The sequence below is a fragment of the Pinus tabuliformis genome, chromosome 8 (genome assembly GCF_031772625.1).
Source record: "Pinus tabuliformis cultivar Carrire ecotype Pingquan chromosome 8, CPIR1, whole genome shotgun sequence".
Classification (NCBI taxonomy): Eukaryota; Viridiplantae; Streptophyta; class Pinopsida; order Pinales; family Pinaceae; genus Pinus; species Pinus tabuliformis.
The window spans coordinates 1,200,708,346-1,200,726,336 of record NC_142294.1 but is presented as its reverse complement, the minus strand read 5'-3'; the positions used below and the strand labels follow the sequence as shown (position 1 = coordinate 1,200,726,336).

The 17,991-nt window shown below is 37.8% G+C and overlaps 1 pseudogene; it reads left to right on the top strand.

Moving 5' to 3' along the window:
* Positions 1–14,151: 14,151 nt before the first annotated feature.
* On the top strand, positions 14,152–15,289 carry LOC149239680 (ribonuclease 3-like protein 2 pseudogene; annotated as a pseudogene).
* Positions 15,290–17,991: the final 2,702 nt, after the last annotated feature.

Genomic DNA, 17,991 nt, shown 5'->3' with positions numbered 1-17,991 from the left:
TTTATTGTTCCTCCATTTGCAATCATCACTTGACACTCTGGTGCTGGATATAGGAAGCAATTCAATTCTTTTGCTACCCTACAATGAATAAAATTGTGGGTGCTTCCTGAATCAATCAACACTATTACCTTTTTCTTCTTGATTTGTCCTTCTATCTTGATGGTTTGAGGAGTGGTAATTCCCGCCAATGCATTACAAGATATGGTCGGATTTATTTGTTCTTCATCTAGGCTTTGTTCCTGAAGTATATCTTCTTCTTTTGACCTTTCTTGCTCCTTTTCTTCTTCCTCTTCACAATCTATGTAGAATAATTTCTTCTCAGCACACTTATGACCTTTAGTGTATTTGCTATCACAACTGTAACAAAGCCCTTTTGCTCTTTTTTCTTCCAATTGTTGTGGTGTCAACCTTATAGGTTGTGGAAGACTAGGGGCAACAACACTTCCGTCTTTATAGTTGTGAGTGGTATGCTTCCTGGTTGCCATAATTTTGCTTTCCATTTTTCTTGCTAACCTGAATGCCTTCTCTAATGAATCAGGTTCCCAAAGGCGAACATCATGTTGGATATTATCCTTTAAAGACCCTATGAACACATCAATCCTATGCTCCTCTGGAATATCTTTTACCCTTATGTTCAATTTTTGGAACTCCTCAATGTGCTCCATTACTGAACCCTTTTGTTTGAGACTTATCAATTGGCTAAAAAAAGTGTTGCTTTTTGTATCTTCATAATGTGCTATCAATTCTTCCGTAAAAATTGCCCAAGTGATAAATTGTTTACGAGAGCAAAGCCATTGATACCATACAAACTGATTTGGTTCCAAATATACAGTTGCCATACGTACCTTTTGTGCGTTTTGCACATTATTGAGATCGAAGAATTGCTCCATCTGTAATATCCATGTGGCGGGATCCTTGCCATCAAACTTCCTCATATCGATTTTTGGAATATGGTGATTCTTCGATCCAACATTAGCGTCTATGGAATCATGATTAACATTTCTTTTGTTCTCATCATGAGTTTCCTTTACTACCTTTTCACCATTAGTGACCCTTTCTTGTAGCAACTTCTTCAATTCTTCCATGTCTGTCTTCATATCTATCTTCAAATCTGCCATGTCTCTCTTCAAATCTGTCTTCGAATCATCCATCTTAGCTTCCATGCCCTTTATCTTAGATTCCACACCATTTATCTTAGATTCCACGCCACTTATCTTAGCTTCTGTTAGCTTTTGTGAGCGTGACATTTGTTGCACTTGTTCTTGTAATTTTGATATATCATGTAGCATTTCTTCCTCTTCTTCATGAGTCATGCTAGAGCTTTCAGGTTCCTTACTAGGTGTTTGCATTTTCTTTCCTCGGGGCATCAGTTACCGATAATAATGCTTTACTATGCCCTTTGAATTCCGTTAAACCAAGCTTACACAAAAATAAAAAAAAAACTACACACCTTTTTTTCACTTTATAGAAGCCTGATATTGAATCTGATGTATCTCTGTAATTTCGGATCATCCAATTCTGAAATTTCTACCTGTAGTAGCCTTCTGCGTCCTCTTTCCAATGCCACAAGTTTGAGCCAAATTGGATTCTCCAAGGAAGAGTTATGTGAAATCTCCCACAGTGACTTGTTTTTAGACTGGTTCAGTAGAGCGAACTTGTACGACGTGCCACGAGTCACTGTTTCAACCTTTGAATCTGAAACACACACAAAAGAAACTACAGTCCGTCCTCTTTCTGTACCTTCTTACGAAATTTCAATCCGATCCCCAGAGAGAAAGTTATGACGATTTTCCCCAGGTCACCTGTTTTGAATGTAATTCAGGAGTCTGCAAAAAGACCAACTTCCTCAGATCATATCTCCGCAAATATCACGCAAAAAGCTCTAAAATTCGGACCCAAGGTTCAGCGCGATTTCTTCTCAAATGGGTTTTTTTTGCGACTTCTGAAACGTCACAGAAAAAAAGTTATAGCTAAAATTCCACGATGACCTGTTTGGAGCAGCGAAACCCTAGAATCCAAAGCTCTGATACCAAATGTTATGAAACCAGCTCAAGAAAAGATAGAAAAGATAGATCAACGCCTTAGAATTCAGCCTCTTCGAGGGGGAAACCTCCTTTACATTACATAAATGAACAATTCTTGGATGATACAAATGACAAAACCTCCTTTCTATATATAGGAGTCTAGGGAGTCACAATATAATCCAGCCGACCTAACAATAATAATATAAAGCCACAAAAATAACAATAGAGGGATTCTATGGGGCACAGAACTAACAATATGGGGGTAATAGGGGCACAACAATATAAATAAGGGGTATAACTACAATAGTAATGGGGTAATCACTAGTATTATAGGGACCCAACACTCTTTCACTGATTGCTGCATTTGTTTTGATTGCATGCATCACCATTCACTTAGATCTGCAGTCACCTTCACTTGCACATTTAGATTCCCTTGTTTACAAGTTGTCTTTGGGAAAATTTGGGCAGCCTTGGCCTAGATCTAGCTCTTCATGGCATGCACTGCACATTTATGGATCTCAAGGCTCTAGCTTGGCTCCAAGAATTATGCAGAGGTTTCCAGTGATTGGCTCCAACTGCGTATTTCCAGGAGCCAGTCCCAGAGTATTTCCCACTAGGATATCGCAATGCGTAGTCCAAGCTAACATCAAAGCTAGACTAAACTGCTCATTTCCCAATTCCAATCATCAGTAAGCTACACTAGAATGTGCGTTGCATAGTTCCAATCATCATCATCTCTCACTAGTAGCTAGGAATGCACAATGTGTAGATCCAGCTAATAGTCCCTCAGTTTTGAAACAAAAAATTGCACAATCTTTCCCAACAGTTTCCCATTTTTTGCATGATCGGTACTTGAAGTTCTTTTCGATTTCAAGCTAACATTTGGATGCCGTGAGTGTCCTCTCTCTCTCTCGGTACATCTGTTGTTGAGAATATTCTCAGCAATACATGTAACATGGCTTCCAAGAGAGATGGATCAAAGGATATTATAGAGAGGAACATTGGAGATGTAGTTGAACAGGTATCAATGAAATTGTCAGTCTATGCAAATACACAATTGTTCATAGAGAAGGACATGAAGATAATATGGCAGGAAATTAATGACATATTCGTAGGTAGCTTCAAGGAAGATCTGGAATATTGACAGGTCTATGTCAACATCCACAAGTTAGGCTTATATAAGGTTGCATGCAGGTACCTCGCCTTCCCATGCGTGGACATAATTCACTGGATTGTATCACATACTGATCCTGAGACGATGAAATTGAGTAGTGCTAACGGAACACAACTTGCTACCTTCAGGTTAGAAAAATATCATCAGATGTATCACTTACCACAGTCGATGAACCACATGGATGCAGTCTTCTATACTCCCAACAACAATGTGAACACTATAGACATCATGAAGTGTTGGGTAAAAGAGCCATCGAAGTTTAGGTCAACACCCAATCAGGTCTACAAGACTAAGTCACTCAGAAATGCCAAACAACTCTTGATCATCTTTGCATTATGCTTTTATGGTCAAGAGAGCACGAAGACCTTTCCATGGAATTGGGTGGCTGTGTTGGATCAATTGGTAAATGAAGGAAGGCCATTCAATTGGTTGGATATGTTGGCTCTTTCGCTGAAAGTGCATGTGACTAATGCCCATAATCCGCCTAAGGATGAGCAAGTGAGATTGTATATGTCCACATACCTTCTTGATGTAATTTGTGCCAAACATCAGTTCCTTGGAATGTGTTAGACATGGACAACATAAAATGATGTTGTGAACATTTATTGCAAGTTGCTTTCTGAGTGTAGCTACGAAGGAGTTATGTCAAGGCTATTTGACCATTTCATAACCTCGTTCTACAAAATGATCTTTTGAACAAGATCCACCTTGCATTTCCCAAGTGTTGGAAATACTGGGGGGGTGAATCAATATTCCTTAGCAATTAGCACTTTTAAATATTTTCAAAGCATTAGTTAATATTTAATTATTATTAATATTTATGCAGTAATAACAGTAAATGAAAGAACAGAGTAGGCACAAGAATTTTAGATGGAAAACACCCTCTGGGTCAAAAACTACCGAACGATTTTTTAATAAATTCTTTAATCTTCAGCCCCAACTGAAATGAAAACAACAACTTCCTAAAATTATAGAAAAGCATTCTTCTCAGCTTCCACTAGAAGGATGCCCCAATGCCTTGGTTTCTTCAGTAATCAACTGAATGGATGCCCCAACACCCTAGCGAGCCACAAATCGCCCTAGCACCACCCTACCACCCTAAAGTGTTCACAGGCCCCAACCTATAGGCGACTTCATACACCTGCCTAGCACCTCCCTACCACCCTATAATGATTGAAATAAGACAAGACTATGGATTCCCAAACGAGGGACAACAATCCACAATACAATAAGATGTATAATGATTTTCGTGTACTTAACCAAATACCCAATCACTCTATGACCTACAATTCAACCATCACATCATCCCAACAGTGACTCCTATGCCTCCCAACACTACCTCTTTGACTCTAGGCAGAATGTCACAAATGACCCTTTTACAATCTTATAATGATGACTCTTTTACAAATGACTCTTTTAAAATGATGACTCTTTTACAAATTTACAATGAAGACTCTTGGCCTTAACAATACTTCATGATATATGGATGGCTATCATGTCTTCAAAGATGTCCCATTGCAATGCTTCCTTTGATTTGATACTTCTATTCTTGAATTCTTGCTTGATGTTGTAATTGAATCTTCTTCTTCTTCTTACCTCTGCCTGCAAAACACATGTAAGTGCATAATAATGAATAAATACAAATTGAAAATTACAATGCATACCTGAAGTGTGCTTGTCACTTTTGTTGTTGACTTGTTGCAGCAGTAGCCAAAGACTCCCACTCTTGATATAGGCTTGGACTTTATGAAAGACTATATCCAAAACTGACCTAAAGAAATATACAACAAAAACTGATGACAGACCTTAGACTTGTGATGGACCAAGTTATAAGTACAACAACAGAGACTGTTCTATCAACTATGAAAAGACACATAACATGAAATTAAAACATCATATATATTTATCAGACTTGGTGTAACATCATGAATATGTAGCATCAAATGTGTAGTATCAAGAATAGGACATCCAAAAAACTAACTGTGACATATAGAGAAATAGAGATTTAATCGAGACACCGTATATAATTACATTCTCCTGCAAAAACATGTGTCAGAGATGATACTCAAAATTCAAATGTAAACACTAATCATGCATACCTTGCTGTAGGAGACTTACCCTTAACTGTTGATGTGTGGTCATTACTACAGTGATCCTTGAATGCATGCTTTTTCTTGCCTTCTAGGAGCTCGATATTGAACCTATTATATATATGTAATTTCGTATCTGCAGGGCCATCCTGTGGTATCCCTCTAAGTCGTCTTTCCAACCCCATAGGTCTGATTAATATTGGATTCTTCAAGGAAGAGTTATGCCCAATTGCCCACGATGATCTGATTATAGACTGGGTCAGTATAGAGAACTTGTACGAAGTGCCAAATGTAATTGTTGTGACCTTCAGACCTGTTATCACCCCAAGAAACTCTCCTAGGTTGTATCTCGGAGATGCTCGGGAACATTACAAACTCAACAAAAATGTTGGAAATGGGTGGATGAATGGAAGGAATGATGCATATTCAAGCCAGATAACCACTTCTACTATGTTTAACTCCAGATATGGGTGAACGCCCTCATACTACAAGGCTTTAGACCACCAATTACTCACAGTTTGAGGATTAAGTGAACATGGAGAATACTGACCACACCAGTAGATGCACAAGACCATGTCATGGCCGGCTGTAACTAGTAAAGAGGTCTGCAAATCTATTTCCTAATGCATAGACAGGATGACAGCTCTCTGGCACTAAGTAAATAGAAACCTGCATAACACATTCAATAATACATACTAGACTTCAACACATAGGTGGGATGACAACCACTCTAATGCTAAACATCAAGAGCACATGAACAAATGCATAACAGATACAGCCTAGCACAAAGTAGAAATGGAAAGTGATCAATTAACAACAAAAGAAGCTTGTATTAGCTGAAAATGAAGACCAGACGCTGCAAGTATTACAGTAGTTACAGTCTCCAAAAGTTGAACCTTACATCAAAACAACAACCATCAACCCTATTACATTCTGTGTTCTGGGTATATATAGAGTTTGTTTACAAAGATATGTTGCTGTGCTATGCGTGGAGGGGTCATAATGGACCACCAACCACCTTAACTCTCTGATGGAGTCTCTGCTACACTCTGCTTGCTTCAATAAATTAATTTGACATTCTTTGATGCTCTGTTGTACTCCTCGAATAGGTGGAGTGTAATATGGAAGACATTCCATAATTGATAAGTACGTTTAACCACTCGAGGCATGTCCTTCTCCTTCTTCGGCCATACTGCTCTTGAATGGAATTGTTGAAGAGTAAATGTGCCAAACACTGTTAGATGGCCACTTCTGTCCTTCGTGAGCATGGTACATGTAGTGCCCACTCTATTTTCCTGACCCTAATACGACATTATCTTAGACACTCTATTCTTCGAGGACCTCAGATTGAGGATCTGGACCCATGACACTATTATTAGCGATTGAGATATTCATGGTTGTGATGTTATGAATGCTTTCCATTGATATTATGGTAGCATGAATGGGTATGTATCTTATCTATCAGTATTCTGATGATTGCAATATTAAATAGTTAAGTTGGTCTCTATTTGAAATTATGACGAGGGTAGTAAAGAATATGTATGCGCTCTACTAAAAGCATAATGCGGATAAATTTTATGGATAGGTATATTTATACGATGTTACGATGTTGATAGCTTAATGAATATGTATGTTTCCATTGACGATTATTGATGATAGCCATGAGGGATGTGTCCCCTATGTTACCTACTTCCTTTAGTTCAGACTTACAATGAACAATGATGTGAATGATCAGGAATTGTTAATGATGCTATTATGATAATTGACTAACATTGAGAAACCTTGTTACTGATGATTATTGAGTATGGCAGGAAACCATCAGAGGCACTCGCATATGACATGTAGATGACACCTGGTTTGATGAAAATTTATATTACTTTATCTTTAAAAGTCTAAGACGATCTTGGAATCTGCCATATATGTTTAACTATATTCTGATGATATATTAATGGTTGCAGGCACAGATTAGTTGCTTGACTAAATGACTCACATATGGGTGATGGGGTTGTACAAGTGGATGGAACTACATGGGAGGGGTGGGACAGAGTCCCTGATCTCACCCACTAGCACTCCCGCCGTGACTTGGGCTGGAAGGGTTGAAACACCTTCGCCTTGAAGATCACGATGCCATGAGGGCAGGTTCCAAAGTTGGGTCGCTCATGAGGACTTTACTGGGGGGCGCGCATCAAGGCGGATTCCTTGATCCCCGACACCATTAGTCTCACTATAGCAGGCAACATAAGAGATGATAGTGGTCTGTGACGTTGCACTATACTTTCCCCTCGTAATCACTCATTTCTTGAAGGGCACAACCAAACTGGCACCTTGACATCACAAATAAGCTATTAGGTGTGGCACCCTTGGAACTTCTAGGGAAGTTCTTGAAGGGCACAACCAAACTTGGCATCCTTGGAATCATTAAAAAATATGTAATTGGCCTAATTCTCCAAGAAATATAGCTAATTTTAAAGAAATGCAGGAGTTGCTTGAAAAAGAAATGCATCTGGCAGTAAAAGTAATTGAACCTGGACCACTCGAGGTCTGTTAGCAAGTTAGGCTGGTAGCAGAGGCAGATGTTCTGTTAACTCCTCATGGGTCCCAAAATGCTGCAGTTTTGTTTTCATGTCCTAGCTCTAATTTTAGAGGTTTCCCTCTTCCCAATTACATTGATTGGCTTGGAAATTTGTTGCATGCTGGAAAAGTGTATCACTATGATCTTTATGGGACATGGACAACTGAAAGGTTGGGAATGCCTTTTAAGATGCGCCTATATGCAATTATTTTGGGTTGGAAGAGATGCTTTTCTGTGAGGGGACGCATGAATTATGGAAAGAGAAGATTTTTGTGGATTTAGATCAATTAGAAGAGATTTTACACACTTTTACATACAACTGTCGTCTAGCAGTCCATGGATCAATATGTCAGAGCATATGAAACACAATTAATTTTGCCTCTTGAACATTAATATTCTTTTAAAGTTTTCATTCCTCATTATTTGTTTCAGTCTATTTTTCCTAGATGATCTCGAGAATTTCATATAAACTTTGCACATTGTGCTTTGTGAACTTGAGGTGGCTTTTGAATTGGTGAGCCTTCCAGAATTTTGAGGGCATCTGAATATATGCTGCATTCATCTTACCCTTAGATATTAAAAACGGTTTTGTTTTGCTTTAAATCCTTCTCGCTTTTGCTCACATGGTTTTGTTTTTAAGGATGTTCTTGTCGATGAACTCCAATAGGTTTGGAGGACAAGGTTATAGCTTTACTTCCATGGTCTAGCACATGACATTCAACACGTTTTCTGAGAAGAGAAAACATTATGAATTCATTATTTGCAACAAAGCGCTGTCTAGCCTTGTTTGTTAAGTGTTTGATTTGACTCAATGCTCAAGATCTATGCAAATTTGTTTTGGACAAATGGAAAAAAAAAAACGTTCAGTGCTTTAGGGCCCAATGAGGGTAAGAAGTTGGTAGATTTGGCAGTCATTAATTTCGAGGGAGGTGATTGTATTTGTCGTGACTTAAAGTGAGATATTTGTACATAAAAATGGTATATCATTTTTGGTTTCCTGATTAACTTCCATTAATATATTAAATAAACTGGTTTGGTTGAGTGTTTTGATGTAAAGGCTTTCGCATGCATTGGCTTGCATGTTGCCCTAATGATGCCAAACTCCTAACAGATATGGAGATTAGATCGGATCGGCATTGCTAAGGTTAAATTAATGTATTCTTCCTCAAGCTTTTGCCTCGATTTTAATAGATTATGGTCCTGCCTCTATTCTCTGTTTCCAGTTCCCAAATCTATTTACTCAGCTATCCCATTCGTGTTTTAGGGCATTTGCATTTGTTGGTTGATGTAATAGCCTGTAGAGATATGAAAAGTGACAATTGTCCGAAAGGCGTTACTGCATTATCTCTAAATTGATGCAATATTTACCACAATGTCATATTGATGCATTATATTGCATGGGTTGGGTCGGGTTACCTTCTGCCAAATATTTGACAATCATATTCATATTCGTTATTAATGAAGTTAGAAAATTTTGTTATGTTGTCTCTACTCACACGGCCCAAATCTATTTTTCCTTGTCTATACGAGGGATTTGCTTAACCACCATTTTGAAACATTTCCTCAAGTTATGTTTTTCATCCCTACCTGCCTTAATCTCACAGGTATGGTCACTATTAGTCCTTTCTCAATTACTTCCAAGTTTTCTCCTATCATCCTAATGTGCACAGCTCGTGGTTGTGAGGACAACTTGGTTTCTTTTAGCTTCACTAAAGTCCTGTTTTACCATTAGGAAGCCCACCTTTAAGCTCGACTCCACGATTTACCTTTCAATTAAATGACAATAAAAGGTAATTATTATAACCATATTTCTATAATTCTACCATCAACAAACAAGTTTCTGAAACTGTTTCAGAGGTCCTTTCATCTATTCTAAAATCTACTGAGCACTTCCTGTGAGTAAACAAGCATGGAAGCCAGCTACTTAGGCATTTTTGTAATAAGTTATTTTCACGGACCAAACTGAATATGCTTTATTATGCTATTTAGATAAGTTATGATGAGAAATTGTGGGTGTGTTTCTCGTTATTTTGGATATCACTGGAGTAGGTAAATAAAGTGGAGACCTCTTGGTCTCGGGTTAAACTCAACTTTGGAATACTATATGTTCACCTTCAATTAGTTATTCTCATGTATAGTTTTCAAATTTGTTGTATAGTTGTTACAATTTTCATGTGTTCTAGAGCTACCATAATCGATTACTAGCTTCCTTTCAAGCAACCTTGTTATGAACTTATGTTTTGCAAGAATAAGACTAGGAAACACATTGGACAGCTAGTAAAGGACACATCACATCTGCTAAACTCAAAGCTGCCAGTGAAACTAATCAGCATACAGAAGTCAGTGTAAGCGTCATATGTTAGTCAAAAACTAATTTCATTATCAAATGCAGAGAATGACTCTTTAATTCCACTGGTTTGACAGTATATTTTCACTAATTCTATTAATTCTGGCTTTAAATTAAAACTTGTAATAATCATTTTATATAAAACCCTTATCCAAGTGCTGCACTTTCTATGACATTGTTTTTTTATATTTTCTCTTTCTTCTGGCAAATACAATTGATAGTATGAAGTCTTATCAACATTTTTTTTATTTACATTTAAAATTTTCCGAATCTATGCATAATAGTGTTGGTTTGAAATTCTACCCATTATCCATAATAGTGTTGGTTAGAAATTCTATCCATTTTTCATAATTTCTTTTGATGTCATTTTCATTTCCCAGGGTTGCTTTCTCTAAGTTTCATTTTGTACTTATCATCTGATTTATATCTTGAAAAATAGCACTATATTGTTTTTGGACGGTACATAGAGACCTAAATATCAATCCTTATGTACTCGTTGATTATATCGATTTCTATTTGGACATTTTGGATTTTAACATAATTGTGCAAAATACATATATAATTTTCCTAGTGGTTTACTTCCCTCTTTCTCTGCCTTCCAAACATATCTATATTCCTTATAGATTATGTCTTGTTTGTTAAATCAGTTATAGAAATATATCACTTAAAAGTGCCCACTCTAGTTTCCACTTGGTATATGATATTAAGTTGTGATTTTGATTATGATGATTTTGTTGGAAAAGTTTATGTATGACGCTTCCTTTATCTATTAATTTTAATAATATCTATAATGTATGTTTTGTACATTTATACAAAAAGTGGGTTGCATTGTTCCCCAGATATAGTACTTCAGTTATAACGGAATTCGTGTTATAGATACCTTGGGAAAATTTTAACCTTCCCACCAGAAGGTTGGCAAGAGTTTCAGGAAGGGTTCCTAAGATTATGTGTCGCCGTTTCTCCTTTATGTTCTAAGGACTTCGGGACGAAGTCCATTGTTAAGAGGGGGTGTATGTAGTGCCCACTCTAGTTTCCTGACCCTAATACGACATTATCTTAGACACTCTATTCTTCGAGGACCTCAGATTGAGGATCTGGACCCATGACACTATTATTAGCGATTGAGATATTCATGGTCGTGATGTTATGAATGCTTTCCATTGATGTTATGGTAGCATGAATGGGTATGTATCTTATCTATCAGTATTCTGATGATTGCAATATTAAATAGTTAAGTTGGTCTCTATTTGAAATTATGACGAGGGTAGTAAAGAATATGTATGCGCTCTACTAAAAGCATAATGCAGATAAATTTTATGGATAGGTATATTTCTACGATGTTACGATGTTGATAGCTTAATGAATATGTATGTTTCCATTGATTATTATTGATGATAGCCATGAGGGATGTGTCCCCTATGTTACCTACTTCCTTTAGTTCAGACTTACAATGAACAATGATGTGAATGACCAGGAATTGTTAATGATGCTATTATGATAATTGACTAACATTGAGAAACCTTGTTACTGATGATTATTGAGTATGGCAGGAAACCATCAGAGGCACTCGCATATGACATGTCGATGACACCTGGTTTGATGAAAATTTATATTACTTTATCTTTAAAAGTCTAAGACGATCTTGGAATCTGCCATATATGTTTAACTATATTCTGATGATATATTAATGGTTGCAGGCACAGATTAGTTGCTTGACTGAATGACTCACATATGGGTGATGGGGTTGTACAAGTGGATGGAACGACATGGGAGGGGTGGGACAGAGTCCCTGATATCACCCACTAGCACTCCCGCCGTGACTTGGGCTGGAAGGGTTGAAACACCTTCGCCTTGAAGATCACGATGCCATGAGGGCAGGTTCCAAAGTTGGGTCGCTCATGAGGACTTTACCGGGGGAAGCGCATCAAGGCGGATTCCTTGATCCCTGACACCATTAGTCTCACTATAGCAGGCAACATAAGAGATGATAGTGGTCTGTGACGTTGCACTATACTTTCCCCTCGTAATCACTGGATTCTTGAAGGGCACAACCAAACTGGCACCTTGACATCACAAATAAGCTATTAGGTGTGGTACCCTTGGAACTTCTAGGGAAGTTCTTGAAGGTCACAACCAAACTGGCACCTTGACATCACAAATAATCTATTAGGTGTGGCACCCTTGGAACTTCTAGGGAAGTTCTTGAAGGGCACAACCAAACTTGGCATCCTTGGAATCATTAAAAATAAATAATAATAAATAAATATAAGCAAGGAATGAAAACTAAGTAAATTTACATCAAGGGTAAATGATGATTAGAAACCAATGTAATTAAATAAAAAATAAAACTTGGAATAAGGAAGATCATAGGAAGAATTAAAATAGAGTACCTTAAAAACTCTACCCTTCCCATTTTGGAAAATACTAGGAAGATTATGTGGTTTAATTAGGAAAAAGGGGAAAGACAATCATAATGGTAAGGATAAAGATTAATCCTAAACTAATTTAAACCTAATTAAGAAAAAAGGAAGGTGAATTAAAATGAGATTAATAAATTAAATTTAGAGAAATGTAGAGAAGCTCCATGTGTCAACAACCAACATAAGAATATCCATCTAGGAGATAACCTGAGTTAAATTAGGGAGTAGATTGGGGATAAAATCTTAACTCATTAATTGACTTCAAGTAATGAACACAAATTAAGGAATACAAGGGGGGAAATAAAGAGACAACTAGGAGAAGAAATAGGAATCTTGTTGAGGTGAGGAAAATATTAGTTTTAAATAAAAATTTAAGTAAATAATTTTGGGAGATCCTTGATGTGAGAATGACACATGGGTGGGTGAATAATCAAGCTATTGAATTATAAAAAAATAATTAATTATGCATGACATGACAAGTGTCACCTATGAGGACTCCTATAAAAGAAGGGGCAAGCCATGGGAGAGAGGACTTTTTGGGGAACCCTATTGTTGGATGGATGAGATGTTGTGAGAGCAGTGATTACGAAGCTATAGTGAGTTTGGTGAGGTAGAGGATTTAGAGAGGGGACTCTTGAGCCAAGGTGTGCTCTCCTCTACTAGCTAGTGCTTGTCTCCATTGTACAACCCCATTGCAGCTCGGGGGTCCGCGGGGAAGAAGAGTACCCAAGGAGTAGACTGGGAGGTTAACCGGTGAGTCTTCGCATTCGGATCAAGTGCGTCATCATTCACGCGCGGAGGTGATCAGCTACAAGGGAATACCAGCAACAGCAGAGCAAGTGGAGTCTCGCCTTCTGGTGAACGGTACATATGTATTTCATTACTATTGATCTTAGTTAAAAGTATGAAAATGTTGTGATATGTTTCCTGAAAGGAGTGGTAGGAATGTGTGTGCTAAATAAATTTGAATTTCAATGCGTTTCTTTTCTAGTTATATTTGCTGTTTTAAAAAAAAAAAAAAAAAAAAGTGTATAAAGTCTAGATGTGGTCCTCACACTTATTAGCTAGAGTTGGTCCTCACACTTGGTATCAGAGCTATGTTGAACCCTTGAGGCCTATGGGCCCATCCATGTATGGCTAGTTTTGTTAAATAATATGATGAAAATCTCTAACTAATGTGACGAACTACGACCTCCTCCTTTGCTTATCCCTTGCAATTTCGTCTGGCGGGGAATTTTAAATAATCTCTGCTCACAAATTCGTCAATTTTATCTGTTGCCCTGTTTTTTTTTTTCCTTTGAAATTCTATCCGCCGAGGAAATCTAAAACACCTCTGTTTAAATTTCATGAATCTGGTCCTTACACTTGGTATTTCTAAACTCCACTTAAATTGTTTTTGATTTTAGATAGCTTTATATCGATATAGAGTTTAGTTTAAGGTTTTAGGTCAATTAGTTGTCGATACTGTTGTTCAAGATTTGACTGTAACAGTCATCCGATTTATATTCTCTAAATAGACAGTGATTCAGTTTAACTCTGTTAAGTAAAGTAGTTTAGGCCAACGACTTTTCTAATGATGTAATACGCGAAAAAAATCACCCAATTTGTCAATGATAATTTTAATTTTTCACGAAATTGTTCATCTTCCCGTCGGCTATTTCTTGGCATCTCCTGCGTTCTGTGAATCGACACTCTGGCTGGGGATGTGTTCTTGCTTGTGGGTTTTGAGACTAGGGATCGCATCTCCATGGATCAAGTTGTTCGGCCGTTGCAGTCTCTTGGTATTGATACTGAAGACAGCGCGTCTAGATTAGAAGAAGACGACATGTCTATATTAGAAGGCATTTTGAACTACGAGTTCAGAAACAAATGCCTCCTGAAAGAAGCGACAACACATTCATCGATTAATAATACTGAATCCTATGAGAGGCTGGAGTTTGTGGGGGATTCGGTTTTGGGTTACCTCATAACAAAGCATCTCTACAGCGCTTACCCTCTTCTGCATCAGGGTACTTTAACTCTCTTACGTTCTCGAAATGTTGACACTGAGAAGTTTGCACGAGTGTGTGTAAAGCACGGATTTCATCAATACCTCCTGCTCAATGCACCGGCTCTGCAACGGGTCATCGAGGATTTTGTGAAAGATATTGAAGACGAATCCAAATCCTTCCGTTGTGGAGATTTCAAGCCCCCCAAAGTTCTGGCTGACATAGTGGAATCCATAGCTGGTGCAGTGTTTGTTGACTCTGGGTATTCCTCAGATCGAGTGTGGGAGGTATTCAAGCCGCTGTTAGAACCACTAGTGAGTCCAGAAACACTTGAACTGCATCCTGTGACTGAGCTTCAAGAGCTATGCCAAAAGCAAGGGAAAGACATCGAGTACAAAAACTCTTGGGTTGGCAATATGGTAAGATCCCAGGTACTGATCAATGGCGAAGTGGTTGGAAATGGTGAACACCACCAAAAGGAATTGGCAGAAAGAGTGGCGGCTAAGGATGCTTTGGACAAATTAAAGAAGGAAGATGAAGTAGATAAGTCAAGCAAAGACGAGAAGCAGACTAGAAATCATGAGCAACCCCTAGTTGCACAGCAGAAATTGAACAACTTGTGCCACTACAAATATCCGAAATATTGGAGACCTCAAAATAGTGTCCTCCTGTAATACGAATTACAGACTCCTGCGCCCATCGAATTAATTCAGAATGTCCGAGTTTCTCCTCTATACTGTACCCACGAAAATCACAGAGGAATCTGATTTTCCTGTCTCTGTTTTGCGCAGACCCTCACTGGGTATATATAGTGGTTTCGTCTCTATAATTAGCTGACTTGATCAAGTGCACTGTTGTGTAAGCCGACATGGCTTCTATTTAATTCTATTTAATGCCTGTACTTTTTTCATTTCTAAGAATGTCTGTACCTGGTGTTGCTTTGTAAAATAACTGAAGTAACCATCTGTATTCTTGTGGCGATTGGAATTAATGCGAAGACTGTAAAATTCTTTAAGAAGTAACCCTATCAGCGGTTGCAGAAGACTTCTCTTACTTTGAATGGCTGAGTGAGGATTTTGAAATCTATCCTATAAATGTCGTGTCAATTAAATGGAATTCTCAGTTTTGAATTTTGGTTTTCGTCCATACCAGGAATCGTATTTGGATTTTAAGAATTTTGATCATTTACCATTAATTAATGGCGGCGTTGTAGTATATATATATTTTAGTGAAATTGGTTCTGAAACCTTTTGGGATGAGTGGGATGAAATCATTGTTTTGCAACAGGTATATTTTTATGGAAAGTGGTTCCGATTTATCTTATGGAAAGTGGTTCAGTCTGGATTTATCATTGTTTTTGATTTAGTTTGTTTCCCTCGTATGACTTTCGGTCATTCTCAAGTCACAATTTGTGATGGTCAACCTCAATTTTCTTCGGAGATGCCCAAGAAAATGCGTTTTCATATGGATGAACCTAGGAAAAAGGTTCCCGTGAGAGGTGGGTTTTGCCCTGGATGGGATCCTGATAATTAGAGGCCCCTAGAAAAGACAAACCAGGGACAAGTGGGTATCTGAAAATAAAGCATGCTTGGTGGATTCATGGATTGCAAATGGTAGCAGATCTCACTTTGATGCCTCATGGGAATGCTGGACCCAACCCACATCATGAGTCTGAGAAGGTCATCCCTGCCATTCTCATGTCTCAGCTATACTCACTGAAAAATTCTACCTTTTGCTGGTTTACAGACCCCTATGACCCAACATCCATTAGCATGTGGCCTAAGGGCCTGCTTAAGGTTTTGCATCGCAAATGGAGGTGGAGTATCTTCATCCCATGGTTGCAGATGAATTTCCAATCTGCTTTAAGGATCCATAACCTTTGCTGGATTGACTAATGCTGCCTACATTCCTAATGAATTTGCCCATGATTGGTTGAGACAGAAAGTCTTGGCACTGTAAAAAAAAAAAAAAAAAACTCCTTGTATGAATGCTAGAAGGCCTTTGTTGGATGTTATCATATGCAATTGGCCTAATTCTCCAAGAAATATAGCTAATTTTAAAGAAATGCAGGAGTTGCTTGAAAAGGAAATGCATCTAGTAGTAAAAGTAATTGAACCTGGACCACTCGAGGTCTGTTAGCAAGTTAGGCTGGTAGCAGAGGCAGATGTTCTGTTAACTCCTCATGGGTCCCAAAATGCTGCAGTTTTGTTTTCATGTCCTAGCTCTAATTTTAGAGGTTTCCCTCTTCCCGATTACATTGATTGGCTTGGAAATTTGTTGCATGCTGGAAAAGTGTATCACTATGATCTTTATGGGACATGGACAACTGAAAGGTTGGGAATGCCTTTTCAAATGCGCCTATATGCAATTATTTTGGGTTGGAAGAGATGCTTTTCTGTGAGGGGACGCATGAATTATGGAAAGAGAAGATTTTTGTGGATTTAGATCAATTAGAAGAGATTTTACACACTTTTACATACAACTGTCGTCTAGCAGTCCATGGATTAAGATGTCAGAGCATATGAAGCACAATTAATTTTGCCTCTTGAACATTAATATTCTTTTAAAGTTTTCATTCCTCATTATTTGTTTCAGTATATTTGTCCTAGACGATCTCGAGAATTTCATATAAACTTTGCACATTGTGCTTTGTGAACTTGAGGTGGCTTTTGAATTGGTGACCCTTCCAGAATTTTGAGGGCATCTGAATATATGCTGCATTCATCTTACCCTTAGATATTAAAAACGGTTTTGTTTTGCTTTAAATCCTTCTCGCTTTTGCTCACATGGTTTTGTTTTTAAGGATGTTCTTGTCGATGAACTCCAATAGGTTTGGAGGACAAGGTTATAGCTTTACTTCCATGGTCTAGCACATGACATTCAACACGTTTTCTGAGAAGAGAAAACATTATGAATTCATTATTTGCAACAAAGCACTGTCTAGCCTTGTTTGTTAAGTGTTTGATTTGACTCAATGCTCAAGATCTATGCAAATTTGTTTTGGACAAATGGAAAAAAAAAACGTTCAGTGCTTTAGGGCCCAATGAGGTTAAGAAGTTGGTAGATTTGGCAGTCATTAATTTCGAGGGAGGTGATTGTATTTGTCATGACTTAAAGTGAGATATTTGTACATAAAAATGGTATATCATTTTTGGTTTCCTGATTAACTTCCATTAATATATTAAATAAACTGGTTTGGTTGAGTGTGTTGATGTAAAGGCTTTCGCATGCATTGGCTTGCATGTTGCCCTAATGATGCCAAACTCCTAATAGATATGGAGATTAGATCGGATCGGCATTGCTAAGGTTAAATTAATGTATTCTTCCTCAAGCTTTTGCCTCGATTTTAATAGATTATGGTCCTGCCTCTATTCTC